The sequence below is a fragment of the Triticum dicoccoides genome, chromosome 5A (genome assembly GCF_002162155.2).
Source record: "Triticum dicoccoides isolate Atlit2015 ecotype Zavitan chromosome 5A, WEW_v2.0, whole genome shotgun sequence".
In the NCBI taxonomy this organism is placed as follows: domain Eukaryota; kingdom Viridiplantae; phylum Streptophyta; class Magnoliopsida; order Poales; family Poaceae; genus Triticum; species Triticum dicoccoides.
Genome location: NC_041388.1, coordinates 67,984,659 through 67,988,925, shown reverse-complemented (window position 1 = coordinate 67,988,925; position 4,267 = coordinate 67,984,659).

The window sequence follows — 4,267 nt, the reverse complement described above, 5'->3', positions numbered from 1 at the left end:
GCGCAGCCGGAACTCCTTCTGGAAGGACGTTTAGGCTGAACCGAAAATCTTGGAACACCGCCGTGGGGAGTCCTTTGGTGAATACATCTGCAAACTATGAGCTGGACGGAACATGAAGGACACGGGCCTCGCCAAGGGCCACGCGATCGCGTACAAAGTGCAAATCAATTTCCACATGCTTGGTCCGCTGGTGCTGAACTGGATTGGTCGACAAGTATGTGGCACTAACGTTGTCGCAATAGACCGTGGTGGCACGAGAGGGGGGCCAATGCAACTCATGAAGGAGCTGGCGCAACCAGCAAGACTCGGCAACACAATTAGCAACTGCACGATATTCGACCTCGGCACTAGATTGTGAAACGGTGGGCTGTTTTTTGGATGACCAGGAGACAAGGTTTGAGCCAAGGAAGACACAGAAGCCGGAAGTGGACTTGCGTGTATCGGGGCAGCCGGCCCAATCAACATCGGAGTAGGCAACCAAGTCATGTGAGGCGGATTTGAAGAACCGCAGCTCGAAATGTGATGTGCCCTTGAGATAACGTAAAATACGTTTGATGAGGTTCATGTGAGAGGAGCGAGGATCATGCATGAACAAACATACTTGCTGAACCGCGTAGGACACATCTGGCCGAGTCAAAGTGACATACTGGAGGGCCCCAGCAATGTTGCGGTAGAGAGTGGGGTCCGAGACAGGAGGACCATCGGCGGCAGACAACTTGGCTTTGGTGTCGATTGGGGTGGCAATGGTGTTGCAATTGAGCATGTGCGCACGATCTAGGATCTCAAGGATGTATTGCTGTTGAGACAAGAAGAGGCCGTCGGGCGAACGAGTGACATTTATCCCGAGAAAATGGTGAAGATCTCCTAAGCCCGACATGGAGAATTCGGACTTGAGGGAAGATATAATGGAGTGGAGGGTAGCTGTGGTGTTGGCGGTGAGGATAATGTCATCGACATAGAGGAGAAGGTACGCCACATGAGAGCCACGGCGATAAATGAACAAGGAGGAGTCACATTTAGAAGCAATAAACCCTAGAGAGAGAAGAAAGGACTTGAAGTGAAGGAACCAAGTATCCTAGGAGCTTGCTTCAAGCCATAGAGTGATTTTTTGAGAGGGCACACATGGTTAGGATGAGTTGCATCAAGAAAACCCGCCGGTTGAGCATAATAGACAGTTGCACCAAGATGGCCATGATGGAAAGCGTTTTTGACATCAAGTTGATGGGTGGGCCAAGAACTGGAAGTGGCAATGCTAAGCACAACATGAATAGTGGCCGGTTTGATGAGCGGACTAAAGGTTTCGGTGTAGTCCACACCCTTGCGACCTCTTTTAGCACTGCGTTGGTTTTCCCCGAAGAGGAAGGGATGATGTAGCAAAGTAGCGTAAGTATTTCCCTCAGTTTTTGAGAACCAAGGTATCAATCCAGTATGAGGCTACGCGCGAGTCCCTCGTACCTGCACAAAACAAATAAATCCTCGCAACCAACGCAAATAGGGGTTGTCAATCCCTATAGGGCCACTTACGAGAGTGAGATCTGATAGATATGATAAGATAATATTTTTGGTGTTTTTATGATAAAGATGTAAAGTAAAAATAAACGCAAAGTAAATAACTAAGTAGTAGGAGATTGATATGATAAAGATAGACCCGGGGGCCATAGGTTTCACTAGTGGCTTCTCTCGAGAGCATAAGTATTCTACGGTGGGTGAACAAATTACTGTTGACCAATTGACAGAATTGAGCATAGTTATGAGAATATCTAGGTATGATCATGTATATAGGCATCACGTCCGAGACAAGTAGACCGACTCCTGCTTGCATCTACTACTATTACTCCACTCATCGACCGCTATCCAGCATGCATCTAGAGTATTAAGTTAAAAATAGAGTAACGCCTTAAGAAAGATGACATGATGTAGAGGGATAGACTCATGCAATATGAAGAAAACCCCATCTTGTTATCCTCGATGGCAACAATACAATACGTGCCTTGCTGCCCTTACTGTCACCGGGAAAGGACACCGCAAGATTGAACCTAAAGCTAAGCACTTCTCCCATTGCAAGAAAGATCAATCTAGTAGGCCAAACCAAACTGATAATTCGAAGAGACTTGCAAAGATAACCAATCATACATAAAAGAATTCAGAGAAGATTAAAATATTATTCATAGATAGACTTGATCATAAATCCACAATTCATCGGTCTCAACAAACACACCGCAAAAAGAAGATTACATCGAATAGATCTCCACAAGAGAGGGGTAGAACATTGTATTGAGATCCAAAAAGAGAGAAGAAGCCATCTAGCTACTAACTATGGACCCGTAGGTCTGAAGTAAACTACTCACACTTCATCGAAGAGGTTATGGTGTTGATGTAGAAGCCCTCCGTGATCGATGCCCCCTCCGGAACAGGCCCCAAGATGGGATCTCATGGATACAGAAAGTTACGGCGGTGGAATTAGGGTTTTGGCTCCGTCTCCGATCATTTGAGGGTATGTGGGTATATATAGGAGGAAGAAGTATGTCGGTGGAGCAACAAGGGCCCCACAAGGGTGGAGGGTGCGCCTGGGGGGGGGGGGGCAGGCACGCCACCCTACCTCATGGCCTCCTGTTAGCTGGCTTGACGTAGGGTCCAAGTCTCCTGAGTTGTATTCGGTGAGAAAATCACGTTCCCGAAGGTTTCATTCTGTTTGGACTCCGTTTGATATTCCTTTTCTTCGAAACCCTAAAACAGGCAAAAAAACAACAATTCTGGGCTAGGACTCCGGTTAATAGGTTAGTCCCAAAAATAATATAAAAGTAGATAATAAAGTCCAATAATGTCCAAAACAGTAGATAATATAGCATGGAGCAATCAAAAATTATAGATACGTTGGAGACATATCAAGCATCCCCAAGCTTAATTCCTGCTCGTCCTCGAATAGGTAAATGATAAAAACAGAATTTTTGATGCGGAGTGCTACTTGGCATAATTTTAATGTAATTCTTCTTAATTGTGGTATGAATATTCAGATCCGAAAGATTCAAGACAAAAGTTCATATTGACATAAAAATGATAATACTTCAAGCATACTAACTAAGAAATTATGTCTTCTCAAAATAACATGGCGAAAGAAAGTTCATCCCTACAAAATCATATGGTTTAGTCATGTTTCATTTTCGTCACATAAGAATGCTATTATCATGCACAACCCCGATGACAAGCCAAGCAATTGTTTCATACTTTAGTAATCTCAAACCTATAAACTTTCATGCAATATATGAGCGCGAGCCATGGACATAGCACTATAGGTGGAATAGAATATAATGAGGGGGGTTATGTGGAGAAGACAAAAAAGGAGAAAGTCTCACATCAACGAGCCTAATCAATGGGCTATGGAGATGCCCACCGATTGATGTTAATGCAAGGAGTAGGGATTGCCATGCAACGGATGCACTAGAGCTATAAATGTATGAAAGCTCAACAAAAGAAACTAAGTGGGTGTGCATCCAACTTGCTTGCTCACGAAGACCTAGGGCACTTGAGGAGGCCCATTGTTGGAATATACAAGCCAAGTTCTATGATGAAAAATTCCCACTAGTATATGAAAGTGATAACATGAGAGACTCTCTACTATGAAGATCATGGTGCTACTTTGAAGCACAAGTGTGGCAAAGGATAGTAACATTGTCCCTTCTCTCTTTTTCTCTCAATTTTTTAGCGTTTTCTCTTTTTTATTTATTCCTCACTTGGGACAATGCTCTAGAAAATGATGATCATCACACTTCTATTTATTTACAACTCAATGATTACAACTCGATACTAGAACAAAGATGACTCTATATGAATGCCTCCGGCGGTGTACCGGGATATGCAATGAACCAAGAGTGACATGTATGAAAGAATTATGAACGGTGGCTTTGCCACAAATACTATGTCAACTATATGATCATGCTAAGCAATATGACAATGATGAATGTGTCATGATGAACGGAATGATGGAAAGTTGCATGGCAATATACCTCGGAATGACTATGGAAATGCCATAATAGGTAGGTATGGTGGCTGTTTTGAGAAAGATATAAGGAGGTTTATGTGTGAAAGAGCGTATCATATCACGGGGTTTGGATGCACCGGCGAAGTTTGCGCCAACTCTCAATGTGAGAATGGGTAATGCACGGTACCGAAGAGGCTAGCAAGGATGGAAGGGTGAGAGTGCGTATAATCCATGGACTCAACATTAGTCATAAAGAACTCACATACTTCTTGCAAAAATCTACAAGTC